Source organism: Morone saxatilis, unplaced genomic scaffold (genome assembly GCF_004916995.1).
Source record: "Morone saxatilis isolate NCDOM2014 unplaced genomic scaffold, NCSU_SB_2.0 Contig8, whole genome shotgun sequence".
In the NCBI taxonomy this organism is placed as follows: Eukaryota; Metazoa; Chordata; class Actinopteri; family Moronidae; genus Morone; species Morone saxatilis.
This window is the reverse complement of record NW_023340257.1, coordinates 7174396-7190691: the sequence shown is the minus strand read 5'-3', so window position 1 is coordinate 7190691 and position 16296 is coordinate 7174396. Positions and strand designations below refer to the sequence as shown.

The following is a 16296-nucleotide window of genomic DNA, read 5'->3' as shown; positions in this document are numbered from 1 at the left end:
TGTGCAAGTGTATTTGAGTGTGTGTGTGTGTGTGTGTGTGTGTGTGTGCGTGCGTGCGTGCATGCGTGCGTGTTTCCTCCCACATGGTCCAGGTGGCACGAGGAGGCATCCCTTCCGGCTTCTACTTTGAACACACACAAGCACACTCCGGTGGATGACTGCACGTTTCTATGGATGATTAGATTACGTAAGAAAACACTGCAGAGCCCTAATAGTTGGTAAACCCAGATTACGCAGGATTATCATCCCTTTTGCTCCGCCTCTGTTCTCCCTCTGTGTGTGTGTTTGTCTGTGTGTGTCGGTGTACGGGGAGAGTGGATGTACGGGGGATGAAACAGGAGGAAGAGGAGGAGGATGGGGGAAAGGGGTGATGTGTGTGGGGTGGGGTAGAGAGGGGAAATGATGCCGCAAACACCAGAGCCAGATGGGACAGAACCCCTAAGCAGCTTAGAGTCACAGTAATCACGCAGGCTAAGTTGCCATCAATGGTGTATGTGTATGTTTGCGTATGTGTGTGTTGCGTGCGTGTGGATGTGCGTTTGTGCATGTGTAGAATCTCATACATTAAACTTGGGCTGCGCAGACGCATGCTCGCACACAAACGCGGACGTCAGAGGATGTGAGAAAGAGGGGGAATAAGAGATGGAGCAAACATTCTCATGCGATCAAGATATTAGAAGAGACAGGGAGGGAGTGGGAGAGAGCGAAGCTGCAAGTGGAGGGAGTGTGTTAGTGGTGTGGGAAGAGATAATGGAGACGAGCGGGTCAAAAAGGTGGTATTATTTCATCTTCGTGCCAATGAGATAGTACGGAAACAAAGTGGGAAATGACACTGTGTATGTCACGCTACACAGATATCGGCCTCAGGGGATCAGGAATCAATGTCCTTCTGTCAATAGCAATCTGTTTTGAAATTTAGAACTGATCACTGACAGTCACAAAAGCTAAGTAATATCCGCTGATTTATATGCATTCAGCAGGCATCTGAGAACAAACATGACAATACAATAGGGGCCTTTAAAATATGCATATGTATGATGCATAAACACATAAAGAGCACTCATGTCTTTTCAAAGCATTTCTCTTGTGTTCCTCCCCGCTCAGTGAGAGAGGAAGACAGCTTTAAAACTACAAAAAAGCCAACTGTAAAACCCAGGAGAGACGCTTGCATGAATGTATTTACCTACATGAATATTCAATAAAGGGGCTGCAGCACTTCACAAAGGGAAGTAATCACTGATTTATTTATTTGTGTTTTTGACATGCTATGCAATTATGCCACTGCAGGCAAGCTGTTGGGCTGCTCTCTGCCCTGCCCTTAAGCTGTGTGTGTGTGTGTATGTGGCACTGGTTAAGTTTAATGCTCTATTATTGATTTCAATGGATCAATGGTGATGATTGCTCTGGTGCAGTGATCAGTGAATGATAGATAATTTATATGCGGCTTTCAACTATGTGCAAATCCATCACATTGTGTCATTTTTAGCACTAAACCTCTCTAAAGGAATCAGTCATCATTAATTTGTGACCTTCTTTGTTCCAATTATTTCTTTCAAATGCTAAAACCAGATGCTGCTCTCAGTCTTTAACTCTCACATCACCTTACTTTTTCTTTCGCCGTATCCCCCCTTCTCTCTCTTCCCCTCTTTCTCTCCCCCTCTCTCCAGAGAAGAGGGAGATGACAGCTAGCCCCACTCTCCGCTCATTGAACATTCAGCTTTGCTTTTGATGGAATTAATTTGAATGTAAATGATGCTGTGATGGAAGAGCTTTCATTGGCCCCAGTGAAAAATTTCACACAGCGATACCACCCGTGCTACCCCCTGATGTCTGAGCCAGTCCACAGAGAGGGAGAGAAAAACAACAAAGCACTACAACAATATGGTGCTATTACTTTCTCTGCAACCATTAACAGCTGCACAACATAATGAAATTACTTTGTCACTTAGTGGATTTAGTCAATGATTTGATCAATAAATGTCTTAATTCTTAATTTGTAAGTTTAAATCTGCACAATGGGGCCATTTGTGTCATGACTTGTGGCTCTCAAGGGAGGGGGTGGGATGAAACGACGGAGCCACTGACTTGGCTATTCAGTAAGATGTTACTCTAAATGGAAATGCAAAATTAAACACAAATGAGATGAGAAAGCAACATAACAAGGAATGAGATTGAAAGAGCTGAATATGAAATGAGGCAAAATGAAAATTCAAAGAAGATTGTCAAATAATGCATCACTGTTAAAGAAATTCCTTCTTAAAAGTGGAGGTTGACCTCTGGGCTGCGTACAAACAAAACAAGAGAAAAAAGCACTCTAGGCTAACAAGTGCAGGTGGAGATACTTCCCCACAATGCACAAGTGTTTACTCCAAAACACAGAAGCACATCTTCCAAAAAAATATGATTTTGATCATTCAAAATCAAGAACAAAGGTGGCACAATCTCAGGATGGATGTAATGGTGTTCGCCTCATGAAGGTGAATTTTAAGGATAGCCCCCTATTTTCACTTCATTTTATTTTTTTTCCCTGTATTATGGTGTTTATTAATGTACTGTAAGTGGGGGTCCATGTAGGGCTCATTTTTGGAAAAAAGCAAAGGAACAAAATATTCTATGTCTCACCTGGATATGCTTGGCCTTAAGGGTGTTGTTCCTACTCTACTCTTCTGTCCTCTCAGGTTTCTCTCTTCCTTCACTCATCTTCATGTCATGTCATTGTGCCATCTTGATCCTCTTCTTGCCTAATTAGCTCTTGCTGTGCTTGTGCTCCACTTCCCACCCATTCATATGTCATCTGTATTCCTTTTAGCTCTTTCTCTCTTTCCCCATCTTTGTCAGCAGAACCCCCCTTTTTCACAAAAGATCCCTATTATCCCACCTTTTTACATCAAAACCATGCATCAAATCTGGTGACTTTGAATGTTTTAGAAAAACTTAATGATTACAGTAATTCAGTGAGACATTTCTCTTACTTCTTAAAGAGATAAAAACATCAACACATTTTTAACAAGTACAGTTTGTTGTATGTATGAAAGAAAGAGGTTCAGAAAAGCGGAGTGTAGGCCACAATAAATATATCCACGCATTAATACACTTCTCAGTCTATGTTAGACCCATTTAAGATCCTATAGATCCACAATTTATATTTGCCAAGATCTGCACTTGACCCCTCTCCCACTAATCACTGTGTTTTATTAGGCAGCTCCAGCTTCCTTCATGTTCAGAGGTCTAACATGGCGTCCACCATGCGTCCAATGTCAAATACACTGCCATTGATTTCCAGTATCCTCTCAATGTGAGAATCGGCCCGCTCACCCCGAGCATCATACATCACCTGACATTAATGCTTCACCTTTTATATCTCTCCCCTTATATCATCATATCCCTTACAGACACCTCTGGCTTTACGGCTCTCTCAGCCCTTTAGATTTCAAACCTGATACATCTCTGAATTGCCACTTATCTTCCCTTGTGAGAAAGACAGTTATATTTTTGAAGACATTTCTTATTATGGGAGAGGTCTTTAAGATTTATCAGACTTTTCGATCATGCAAGCATCTGCCTTCCTTGAATCCTGCTCTTTCAACTATACGGCCTGAGCGCAGACGTGTGAATAAGTCAAGATGTCACTTTGATGCTTTGTAAATCCTGCTCCTCTCTTTTGACTTTCCTCAGATGGAGGTATAAGAATCTCATAATATCTTTTGGAAATCGTATGCCTTCACTGTTCTCTCCGGGGCTCTTTGAGACAGGAATAGACTGATGAAGTGTGTGACTGCCTCCACAGTAATTATGTGATGAATGCGTTCATTCTGTGCGTAGCCCCGAGCAGTGAATAGCTCAACTGATTATTGAGGGGTGTGTTATTTGTGTGTGCGTGTGCACTTGTACTGTAGGAAGATATGAGAATAGATAGACGGAAACAAAGAATCTCAAAGAAAGAGGACAGCGTGTGTGCTATTAAGTCACAGCGACTCTGCTAAAGTTGCACCCAAATCTGATGTCTCAATGAATGACATCATGCCAGGTTCCCACATTCAAAAACTGTAAATAACCTGGCACTTCTGGTGAAAGTCCTATCAGCCAAATGGCGGGCCATTGAGTGCCACACCCCATCTACTGTGTAATTTTCAGCCACACATTCAGAAATATTGAGCCAGCTGGCAGTTTGCTATTTCTGTGACAACACCATTTCTCTGTCCTTTGAGTGAAACATTAAGGCTAACACATCAAGCCTTCAACATTTTAAGCCCCCTCAGATAGATGTTAAGCTCCATTAATAATACCACGGTCTTGCTGTCCAGCTCATATGGATTTTCCTTCGTAGACGGGATATAGTGTGAGAGGCAGAGAGAGACAGGGCTGCAGAGAGTGCAACATGGATCATAAAGGGATAATGTATAATAGCTCCCTGAATATACCTATGAAAATACCCTGAATATATCTACATTACTGTACGCCTCCAAGGGCTGGACTTGAGCAGATGTGTATGTGTTGTATTTGGAGGACCAGACAGGTAGGGAGCACAATGAATGCTGGGAAGTAGTGTTTAGTCCCAGATACAGATCTGGGAGCCAGAAGATCCTTATTTATATTCACCTTGCAGCAGTAATACACAGTGTTGAGTTTAGTACTGCTCAGGTACAGTTTAAACTTTAATCTTGAGATACTTTACTCAAGTATTTTTTTCTTTCAAACCACCTAACAGTCAGGGCTGATTTAACATGTGACACAAGGCCCCTCTGAAAGACAGCGTGTTTGGTAATAATCCAGGAGCCACTATATTTCATTGTGCTTTTATGCATATTACTTAACAAATGTGCAATTTATCAAATCATAAAGTAATTACCACACAGTTAACCAGGAGCCTTTGGGGCCTTGAACAAGCCACAAAATGCTGCATAATGAATTATCAATAATAATATATAATATAAGCAGACAGTAATGAAGGCAGGACTTTTATTTGTGATAGATTTAGTTTTATGCTATTGTTTTGGTATTTATAAAGGATCTGAATACTCCTCCCACCACTGGTAATATAGCAAGGCTCTCATGACACATGACCACACTTACACACAAACATGGACACACACACACTCAGTCTGCCTCTGAGGTCCAGAACCAGCTCACTGCCTGTCAGTCAGGCCGTGAGAAGTCTCAGCGGACAATCGTGCACACAAAGACGTGCAGGAAAGATCAATGGGCTTGCGTTTATCGAGCAACATAATATCCCCCCTCCCTTCCACACACAAGCACACCACACCACCACACCATCACCCCCCCCATCCCCATCCCCACCACCAAGTATCTGACCTGCCCCTCGACAGCCGACGTAGTGAAGGTATTGATTTCCTCATATTAATGCAGCCTTCATGAAAAGCCCCAGGCAGCAGAGGAGAAGAGAGAAAAGAAGGGGATGAAGAAGAGAATGATGGGAGGAAAAGGAAGGAGCTTGAGGAGATAAGAAAAGATGGGGATGAGGAAGAGGAGTGCAGGAGGAAGGAGTGTAAAGCAACGCTTGGTGCCTTTGATACTGTACATCACACTCAAAATGATTCACATATCAGATAAGCGAGGCCTAAACTTCAGTACAAGCCCCGACCTTTGAAATGTTAAAAGGGAATAGCTTGAACTGTATTTGTTGAATCTGTATGTGATATGGTGTGATATGCATGATTCACATGCTCCTCTGAGGAGATGGGGCATGGTAGTTTCCAGTGGTATTGAAGCTTACAGTATGGACAATACCTTAATGAGTAAAATTTAGCGCAGGATATAGATTTTCTTTATTGTTTTTTTCACCATTTTACTGACCTATTTTACCTCCATAACTCCACTGGACTAGGTTCAACAGTTCACTTGGCACAGGAAGAGAGTTGTTTTAAGAGTTGACAGTTTGGGTGGAGCATTACTATTAAAAAAATAAATATCCCTAGATATTTACAATCCCACAGTCCACACTGTGTCTCTATTAGAAATAAATCAGTTCTCGTAACTTGTTTGTTTGTTTGCACTTTGTCCAGTGGGTTTTGGAAGGGCTTCAGAAAGTGTTAAATTAGGTTATAAGAGGAAACTCGCCACACTTACCATAATGCTGTAACAACATTGCATTTGTCTCATTTACTCCAATCAGGTAAAGACTTCGTCTAAGATGTAGGCAGTTATGTAATCAGTATTTGACCCTGGTCAGGTGTGGATAGAAGATTGCAGTCGTGTTGTGTGTTAAAAACAATAGTGTGTTTGGAGGTGGAGTGGATCTGTCCACCGAGCCTAATGGGCAGCACGTGCGGCTCCTCACTCGTCAGCTGTTACTCTCTTCTGCCTTCCTTCCCTTGCGCTGTCTCTCACACGCTTTCTTCTCAGTCATGCACACACACTAATTTTCACCCATTTACTCTTTTCATAGCAAACTCTCTCTTTGTGGAGGAGGAGTAGGAGGCGTATTTGCCAGCCATATGGCAGTGCCAGGGGCGTCCGGAGCAGATGTGCTCTGCATTGGGGCTCTGCTCCATCAAGCACATGCGTACACACACACACACCCCCACACACACACACGGCTTACACAGCGCCTGTTACCGAGGAAGAGGTCACTGACTGACAACAGCATTATCTAACTCCCAAAGTGCAGCCACGCTGGCTGCAGGAATGAAGAACCTGAGTTCTCAATGGGGCTTTAAATTAAAGTCAATGAGTGCCTGACTTATTGAGCAATTTATATTCAGTCTAGTAGTGCTGTGTTCCTGTAATAATGCACATACAGATGTATTTGACTATGTAACAGTATATAAACACACTTGAAGGTCAGAAAAATAGCATGTGATGCAATCAATATCACTTTTGGGATGCTTGTAGGCCAATAGGATATCACGGTTTGTCAGATACGGTATGTATCATGGTTACTAAATGTCAGATAAATCCTCTTCTACTGTAAGCTGGTCAACGATTAAAGGAGTTGCCTGTAACTTATCAGAGTGTGAGAAAACTTCTCTTCTGTGATCAGACTTTGGTGGAGGTTTCGACTTCCTGGTTCCTTGCTGTCTGGGAAAGAGCCCTCTTTGCCTTAAGAGCGCCGACTCAGCGTGTTTGTTTTGACTTTTTGTAGAGCTGTTTTTTTGCTGAATAGTAGAAGAACAGCGGAGGTATGTGTGTGTGTGTGTGACAGTACAGTAAAAGTTTCCTCTGAATGAAATGGGATGTAAATTTGACCAGTGTGCAGAATGAGAATATGGGCCGGTTTGCAGTGTTTGCTGAGCCAGCATTTGACCTACATCAAACATCAAAAAGCAGAATAAGTTAGTAAGCATCGCCATGCTGGTCAACACCTAGGCACAAGCACACATCAAAGGGTGTGGGCAAAACAACTCCCCATGTACATGCACTTTTTTGGAGTTTTACCTAAATTACTATTTCAAATGTACATCACTGTATTATTTACATCTGATTAGTAGAGATAGATCAGAGCTGGTCGAGAAGGAAATCAAAGAGAAATAATGAAGCTGTGGTTTTGCCAGCAGTTGTATTACAATATTGATTGACTGATGTTTGATGTCCATAGATATGCATCAGCTCTGACAAAATTCAGTAACTCTTTTTCCCTGCAACAAAGGGAAAAAGTAGAGTTACGTGTAATCTCATTTTGTTATGCAATAAATTGAAAGAGGAGGCTGAGCGTTGCTATTTTTAGAAATGATTATGTATGTATGTGAAAAAATAGCATAACATGCTTCTCATATGATTTTCGTTATATGTGTATTTCCCACTGCAAAATGTAATCCATGCAACGGTGCACTATTTATCAGGAGCACTTGTTTACACAAAACTGCATATCATAAATGTCTATTTTGAAAAAAATCTATGTCAGCCCATCCCCTCCTTTTTTCCTGGATCACCTAAAGCAATTACTCAAAATATGACTGTGCTGATCTGTAAATAGTATCACTAAATGAGACAGCTGGGAAGCAAAAACATTTTCAAATGAGATTAAAATGGCTTCTTGAAAGAAATCAATAGTTATTGTTGTTTATTCTCTAAATAACAACATGCATCACTTGGCTGGTCGTATATCATGGCGGACCCAGATGAGAGCAGCTGTCCACAGGGAGAACCTTTTTTGACACTGGGGCAAAAAAGTTTAGGACAAGTGTGTGTTTGTGTGTGTGAGAGACAGCTGGTGAAGCACAGTCAAAAGGTTCTTAGTGCTTTCAAATATAGCACAAGTTTGACAAGACTACACTAAGACTACAACTTCTTACGTATGCAGAGTGTATGTGTGTAAGAATATATGTCTTGGTTTGTTGCTTTTTACTAATCATGAGGAAAGGAGGGAGGTTAGATAACATGCAGAAAGATGAAGAAAGAAAGAGTGAAATACCCAAAGGAAGGACGCCATTTTGACAACATTTTAAAAAGTTGTGAATGCGTTTCCCTGCAAGAGATGTTGAAGTAAGAAGCAGCAGTTCTCATGGGGAAATGGCCGTGGTCTGGTCCTTCTGTTAACTAAAACTCCCTGACTGACTCCATCCTTCTCTGACTGACTGACATCCTGTTGTCCTCAGAAAACACACTCTAATTCAGGACTGGTCAGACACCCTGCCTCCTCTGGCTTTAGAGATGCATTAATACCTAGTTTCTGCTGACAGATGGCATGCTAACAGGCTAAAATACAAATTTGGTACCAGAGAATTTTTCCAATTCTACTAATCTGATCCTCCTAAAAACAACATGAAAAAATTAGAAGAGTAGCCGGCCTGCTCTATGTAATATTTTATAGCAGCTAAATGCGTGTTGAGAATAGGAACAGGCTGTTAAAGAGGTCTGTAGATATTGTACTTTAACTATAATTTTTTAAATGTTTTTCTCTTTCCAACTCTCCTTGGGTTAAACATACTCTCATCACCCCATCACTATTCACATTAATGCACCTCCACCTGTAATCAGAGGCGTACCTAGAGGGTGGCATGGGATAACAGAAATATATACAGATATAATTACAATCACATACTGTATATGTCAGTGTTTGGAAAAGCCCCCAAACAAAGATATTTGAACTTAAAACCATTACATTATTGCGGCGTAGTAGTAAAGCATTGAGTAGAAATAGCTAAAGGTGGCAGTAGAAATCATAAAATGATTTTATTGACAAATCTTCAGACATTTTTCCAAATACATGTCTTTTTTCATTGAAGTTAAAACAGTCACTTAGTTTAAAATGTTGACATGTCAGATCCTGCAATTCTAAGTGTTTAAACACATTTTAAAATGTATCTAAATTAATGAGTTTGACAGCATTTGACACCAAACTAGGGTGTGCCTGCCACCCCATGCCACCCCTCTAGATCCACCCCTGCCTGTATTTGCCCCCTACCCTTAAAACCGTACATTACACTTGTAGGGACCTGACAAATAAAATACCCTCACTGTATGTATTTTGTCTAACATGTAGGTGCTGTATACTCAGGTCCACAGTTGTAATCAGTTCAGTCACAGTATGAAGGCAGACAACAACACCATGTAAGTGTTGATCAGGGTGTTCACCATCACAAACTGACAACAGTAAAGGCATAGCTTTATACTCTAATAGTTTTCTTTCTTTTGACTTTTTGTATATTAAGAAATAATAATAAAACATCTTAAGCAGTAAAACAAATGATTCTTAAATTGAACCATATTAAAATATCTGAACTCATATGTGGTACAGGACTTTGCCCCACCACAGCCTCAGCTGTACGCTCCAGCCTCTCTGCTTTCCTCCAATAATAACACGTCAGTGGCACTGAGGTGAGCAAGAGTTCATATTGAAGGTGAGCCACACAGGGACTCAAACAGACGATAAATCATCACAGGCCCTTATTGCCGGAGAACTGCACTGACCAAATCACCTGCAGAAGTACAGTTGTTCCCAAGTGGCTCAGCCAGTGTTGGCGGGCTTAAAATCCCTGTCTTCATTTGGAGAGTTAACTGTAGTGAAGGAGAGGAAGAAAGAGCGTGAGATCCAAAGATCAAACCAGGCAGAATGAGTGGGAAAAAAACAAAGAAAAGAACAAAGGATAAGATAATTGAGAGAGAGAGAGAGAGAGAGAGAGAGAGAGAGCTAGCTCTACCTATAGGCCAATTACTAACTAAGGGGCATCAGACAAGGTTACCTTAGGCTAAATGCTGGTTCCAGGAATAGTCCTCTAGTATTATCTGCTGGCTGGCGCTGCGAGGCTCTGGCTGGCTGATTGAGAAGCTTAGACTGTATTTACGTTGACATGTACCGTGCAGACAGTGGAGAGAGTGCCAGGAATCTGGCCTTACCTGGTGACAAGTAGTACAAAGAGGAAAACAGTGCTGCCTTCCACAACACACAAGAGTAGCAGGTCCCTGTGGTTTAAAACTTTACATCTGGAATGGTTCTATGGATGCATGTATGTACCTTTCCAAACTTGCACGGGGTTCCTTTGATTTATTTAAGGGTGAAATACCTAATTTATATCTAAATAATAAAAATAATATTATCCAAGTCAATTAAAGGTAATTTTCACGCCTGTTATCCTGCTGACTCTCTCTATACTTGCTATATGTACCTAACATAGATACACACTGTGCTACTTCATTTGGAAAACTTTGGCGAAACCAGGGCGTTGTCACTCACTTAAAAGGGACTTGAGGATGGCAGCTGCCAAATAGCAAAACAGAACCCCTTGCCAATCATGTCATCTTACTGGCAGATCAGTATGTTTGCCAGGATGTTAGATTTACATGCAGACACTGTGGCAAGTTTGCCAAACATGCAAGTCTGACAGGGAATGGAGTTACTACACACGGAGACGGTATGAAGGCTGCAAGGTGGCTGGCAGCTGACAGGAACAGAGTCTGTTTCTTTTGGGAAATCCAGGTCTGGTTCCTCAGCTGTCAAATGAAACAACACACAGCGTAACATGTGTGGACAATTTGCAAAACAGCATGTTTTGTTGCTGTATGAGCAAACATGGGAGTGCTGTTTTTGATTAGAGCTGTATATTTGTGATTAGTGTACTTCACTGAAGTTGGTACTTGATGTTTTTTGGACATTGTGTGTGTGAGTGTGTGTGTGTAGCTGTGTCCAGGGCTGCATGTGCAGAGCCATCTGTTTGCTGCTTTAGCAGTAGTCTTCCAGTGCCCAGGCTTATCTGTGCACGAGGGCAGTGGCCTACTTTAACCTTCTGCTAGCTCAGTGCACACAGCCGAGCACACTAGTTTGGTTGATAACCCATTAGCTTGTTCATAATAACTTTCATTTAATTTGCATTAGCAATTAAAATTGTTATTGAAAAAGGTAAAATATTTCTTATCCTTGTCAGTAACTCTATGTGAGGAGTAATGTGTGACACAAGTATGTCACAATATTGTAGCATGTTATAACCTTTAATTGCCAGTTGCTTTCTCTTATTTCTTGGATGGAAAAAAAACAGTTTACCATCGAGCTTATTAAAAAACAACAATTACTTATTCTGCAACTTGGGGGTAGACTGATCATGCATACATGCATACTATTCCAGAGAAACACACATAAATCTGCAGTGGTCAGCTGCAAGGCTGTCTCATGAGGAGCAAGTGAGGATGCTTTGCTACTCATGTGATGTCTGTTTGTTTGTGTACAACCAGACAAAGAGGTGCATGGCATTAATTTCAATAAGGAGTTAAACTTTCTGCTGCTTTATCATCACAAGTCAGAACAAAAGCAATATTCTTTGCACAGATTACATTTTCATTGAAACGTCTGTTTTGCTTCTATTCTGTAAATTGAATATCTTTGCAGTATATACCCCTCCCCTAAAGTTCCTTTACTTTTGGAAAGTACTATTCCCTGAGCAGGGCCTTTTTGCAGGGTAAAATAATTCTGGAACTTCATTTAGATCCTGGTCCCTGCGGTGGAAATACGCTGAGTTCCTCCAAAGGCTCCTATTTCCCTGAGGAAAGTTCCTGCGGTAGAAACACAACTCATGATTGTGATTGTGTTTATGAGGCTGCAAACAAACAGTGTGACCATTGCTACATGCTGTAGCTTGTATGTGGTGTATGATGACTTGTGTTTATACTGTAGTAGTAGTGCATTAGGAGTAAGCCGGACTAGTCAGACTCAGTACAGTTTAGAGGACAGTATTAAGCTATCTAGGCTAGTCAGTGGGCCCTGTTAGGGAGTTGGCTGTTGTGGCTAATAGGTCAACTAGAAGGGGCGGGGCAGGGGATGAGAGGGAGGATGAGCAAGAGATTTTTAAGGCTCTTTCATTGGTGAGGGTTTGTTGGGCGGACTAAGGAAGGAAAAATGGGAGGAGAGGAGAAGAGAGGAGTGAAAAAGAAAGGAAAAGGGAGGGATTAAATGGGCAGAGTCATGTGAGCAAAACCTCTGGCAGACGTTAAGCTGACACCATCATCTGAGTTCTCTTTGACCCACCAAAATCCCTCTAATCCAATGAGTGTGAATTTAAAGAATAAGAGTGAACAAAGGAGTTTTCCCAACCAGAAAGTTTATTCCAAGGAAGCACCTCACCGTTTATATATTGATTCATGTATCAGCTCACTGCATCCATACCTTAGTTTTTGCATTTGTTGGAGTCAGTGGTTCTGATCAGGCAAGGGTTAGGGTTAGGGTTACCTTTGAACTAGGACAGTGCATGCAGGCAGAAGCTGAAGAGATTTTTTCAGCTTTAGTTCATGCAGCTCTTTTGTAAGCAAGGTTTGTGTGTTCTGTACACAGTAGACAGGACCAACATTTGCTTCTTTGTGAAATATGAATGAGGACCTTTTATAATGTGACTCCCTATGGAGTACAGTTATAAACAGCCCTAAAGGTTCAGTTTGTTTACTCTGATGTGTAACGTCTTCTTACAGAGAAAGTGAATAATAGGTGTATTAATTTACAATCAGATATAGCTTGAGTGGTTATTGAAAAGATTAAGTAAGATTATATGTTTGAGCTTGGCAGGTAGATGGACACCAATGCTTGTGTTGCTTAAAGGGATAGACTGACATTTTGGATCTTTTTCTTGCTGAAAATTAGTTGGGAGAATGGGTACTGTTCTCAGTACATTAATTATGTATTAATTAAGTTACAGCCAGTTAGTTTAGCTCAGCATAAATAATGGAAACAGGGACAATGCAACAATGCAAAGCAGCTGTCCAAAGCTAACAAAGTTCCCCAACCACCACATCTGAAACTCACTAATTAACACAATGTTTCTTCTTTCATTTGCACAAAAACTGAACTGTAAAAATGACAAGTTGTGGTTTTAGCCAGGCACAATAGCTTCCTGTGGAGACTCCAGGAAGTCACTGTGCCACACATTAACCATAGTCCATTAACCAATGCAAAACCTCTACTTGTCATTTTTATGCCTTGGATTTTGTAAGGATTCAAGACATTAGATATGACATGTTGGTGAATTTTTGCCAGAGAAGCTGCTGTCTCAAGCCCTGTCTCCAGTCTTTAAGCTAAGCCAACCATCTCCTGGCTAGTTTCATATTTAACAGACAAATATGATAATATTATCAATCTTACTGAGTTTCCCAGAATGTGTATTCCATTAAACCTTTACAAAATGTTAAATAACTTTGCCAAACTATTTGGAAAGAAAAACTATAAAAGATTTAAAAACTTAAAGCACCATCAAATCTATTGTGTCGTTAGAGTAGTACACAGTTGTTAAAGGTCCAGTGTGTAAGATTTAGGAAGATCTATTGGCAGAAATGATATGTTTTCTTGAAAATATCGTTTTATCAACATAAGGAGTGGGTCCTCTTACAGAGAGACCACCATATTGAATTACCATGTTGAGTTTTGCGGCCACCGTAGTTTCTCCCACATGGTCAGAACGGGGCGTGAGTCGAGGGGATTGCAATCTGCAACTACACCACTAGACACGGAATCTTACACACTGGTCTTTTAAATACCCTCTCAGGATAAAAACTCAGTTGGTTTATGACTTTGTTTTTACCTCAGCAGTGCTTTGAGCATGGTGCTTGATGAGTTGCCATCGAGCAGCTGGGTACACAGCTATACCACCTGAGTTTCACACGTCTTTGCTCGCTTGTTGGTTTCGCCCTGGTGCCTCACAGGCAGAGAAAGCATCACAGGGTCAGCCATACACAAACACAGCTCATCACGAAGCCCCCGGGTCTACTGCAAGAGAATGGGACACAGAGCTCCATTTGTGTGTGGGCACAGGTGTCGGTGCACATGAATCCATGTTTAGATGTGTTCATGCTCGTGTTTAATTTTATGCTTTTGCGATTTTTTTTCTATCTTGAGGTAGATTCACGTGTAGCATGGAAGTTAAAGCACAAAAGAAATTGGAATCCGCATTTCAGTCCAAAGATAAATTCTAAAACGATGCAGATTAAACATGAAATGTGATCAGAGCTGCCAACTGTCACGCCTGCAGCAGGAGATACATGATTTTATGCTCGATCTCTTATTGCTCCCTCTTACTCTTCTCCTCTTACTTCTTAAGAGCTCTCACGCTTAGAGAAAACGCAGCTGACAAAAGGTGGCTATCACGCATGAAACCATCCGAGTTTTGATTTAATGATTTTTTCAGGTTTCAAAATGTGAATATTATTAGTACAGTATGTTATGAAAATTATCTTTAAACTGACAAACACAGATATGTAGCAATTGGGTGTAAATTTAAGGTCAAAGTTGAAGAATTGAGACATTAGCTGTTGCCTGATAAGAAAATGAATATATATTTCACTTTCACATATGTATTTATGTGTCTTCTGTTACCTTTCTAGTCAGGCTTTAAGCACTATCATCAATCATCTCCCTTAAACAGGTGTATGTACTGTATGCGTAGGTGTGTCCCTATTGCTGTGAGTGTGTGTGTGTGTGTGTGTCCCAGCCCACCCAGTGAAGCTGTGCCAGAGGCTCATCACATCACAGCATCAGGGGCATCTGTTTGAAACAGAAATAAAAGTAAAGCCTATGAATAAAAGAGCCACATGAATAAAAACAGAGAATGCAAATGACTTGCCAAGCAGGGATTGTCTGTGTGTGTGTGTGTAAGAGAGAGAGAGAGATAGAGAGACAAAGAGAGAGAGAGTGTTTGAGTGAGTGAAAGTGGAAGTGTTGTATTCACCCTGCATTTGTTCTCCATCCCATATTGACTGCACCTTAGTTTGACTGAGTGAGTAAGCGCGTGCACACACATACACCACACACCCACACGACCAACCCACCACACAACACACCAACACACACACACACACAGATTTCCATGCTCTCTGAGGTGCATGGTTTTCTCATGCATTAATCAACAGCAGTTTTGACACTTGGCTCCCGAATGAGGAGAGAGAGCTGCTTTAACGGAGCCACACTGTTGGTTCTCTCCTTCACTCCAGCACTGCTAGCACTGCCCTGGGTGACTTTATCAATTATTAGGCCTCTCTGGAAACAGCCGCATCCCCCTCCTTCCTTATATCCTCCCCTATTTCACTCCTCCTCTACTCTTTCTTCTACTCTTTCTTCTGATATTCTTCCTCTCTGTTCCTCCCTATCCGTCTTCTCTCCCTCTCTTCTCATGGTGCATCCTTTCTCTTGTGCTTTTCTCCTCCCCGTCCTTGTCCATTACCGCTCAAACTTCTGCCCATCCGTCACACCACTTTGTTCCTCTCTTCCTCCGTCTCTTCCTCCCCTTTACTTTGTCCTTTGTTACTTGTGCCTTTATTTTCTTTGCATTACTCTGTCCTTTTCACTCTATATAAAACATTATGATCATAAATGCTGAGTAGCACATCACTTGTCTTTAGTCTATGATTAATTGTCAATGGTCCAAAATCTTTATGAAAACGGCACCATAAGCTAACAAAATGGTAAATTAAATTATGTAAAAATGCCCCTTTTAAGATCTTTCTTATTAGTAAAATCATTTTATTCGGAGTTACATGGTCTATCTATTTTAAGTGGTGCTCATGTTTGTCTTGTCATGAAATTAATTCCAACTAGGAATTTCTTTTGCAGACAAATTCTCAATATTGTTGTCATTTTATAATTAACAAAAACATGCAAAATGAAAAACAACAGGAGATGAAAATGATCAAATGCATGCTTTTCTTGGCTTATGGTTTGTTATACAATCACGGACAGGCAATCTCATCTTGACAGTGTTTCCGAGCTCCTGTATGTGAATGCTTGCAGCTCACAGATAAACGGATAGCTTGCCAAATGTCTAAAGTTTGCATACTGAGTCAATAATGAAGTGTTAATTTTGCTGAATCTATATTTAAACAGCTGGTGTTCGTCAACATATTTTTGTTGACTTAAATCATATGTCATTC

The 16296-nt window shown here is 41.0% G+C and overlaps 1 protein-coding gene across 1 annotated transcript in view; it reads left to right on the top strand.

Annotated features, from left to right (window-relative positions):
• Positions 1–16296, top strand: part of igsf11 (immunoglobulin superfamily member 11) — a 93786-nt gene that overhangs the window by 57928 nt on the left and 19562 nt on the right. The window lies entirely within an intron of this gene.